Source organism: Monopterus albus, unplaced genomic scaffold (genome assembly GCF_001952655.1).
Source record: "Monopterus albus unplaced genomic scaffold, M_albus_1.0 scaffold58.1, whole genome shotgun sequence".
NCBI classification, from domain to species: Eukaryota; Metazoa; Chordata; class Actinopteri; order Synbranchiformes; family Synbranchidae; genus Monopterus; species Monopterus albus.
In genome coordinates this window covers 389241-390339 of record NW_018127938.1, presented here as the reverse complement: position 1 = coordinate 390339, position 1099 = coordinate 389241, and positions in this window count along the sequence as shown.

The window sequence follows — 1099 nt, the reverse complement described above, 5'->3', positions numbered from 1 at the left end:
CTTATTTTTTTAAACAAGGTGTTAACTCCCTGCTGGGGTCGAGCACTGTTGTTGTTTTAGTAATTTCCTTAACTGTTTAACACTTCATATTGTCTCGCTCATAGAGGTTCTTACACCCATTTTAATACATACATTTTGAATGGGTGGCTTTAAACAGAAAAATATTTGTCCCTCGTGATTAAATACCCACACTGACTGGTTTGACTGTGATTAAAGCTGGAGTGATGAGGCATGTTTCTAATATATTCTAGTATGTAAAAAAAAACTACACATTCTTCTGAGGGCGGTGCTATATTTCAAGGCCAAAATGTAAAACTTCAATACTGAGAATCTGGTTGTCATTAAACATGCTGCACACATCCTACCTTCATTACAAATTAAAGTGATTAGGCTAATGGGGTGTAATAATTAAAGGTCAAACCACTTCAAATGTGCTAACTCGTACTGCTGCAGGTCTGACGTTGACAAAGCTCACAGGGATGATATATCTTGTGCAGTTTTCATCACTTTAAGTTAGTGTGCAAGTAAGAGTGCAACTAAATATCATCATTTTGAACTTTGAAAGGGAGCAACAGCTTTAGCATCAGTATGACTGTGATGAGTCCATTTGAACCCAGATTTGGCGTTCAGCCTTGGTGTTCCTATTTTAAATGAGGTCCTCGTATACGGGTCAGGGGTGTATTAATCAAATTCCAATGCCACAATATCTTTCATTATGTAGGCCTGTTTGTGTAGTCATGTAACATTTGAAAACTCAATCAAGAGGACACACAAATTCCCCAAGTTGCCCCCGATGGTCAGACCCAGTTGGTTGCCTCGGTTCTGTACCGGAAATAAATTCATTGTGTATAATATACTTGGCCAAATAAAGGTGATTATCCTTAAACAGAAAATCAGAGTCAGACAAAGATTGAGTGTGTGCTGGGGAGCATAGAGGGAGCCGAGAACATGAGAAGGCTCAGTTCAAATCTGTGCAAATCTCTCCACTGCTGTGTCATATTTATTTTAGCAGCCTAGCAGGTAGAGATGTTGACTGCTCAATAATTTGTTCCTTTAAAAAGCTCACTATTCATAGTTTCCTGCAGAGAGTTCTGCCAGA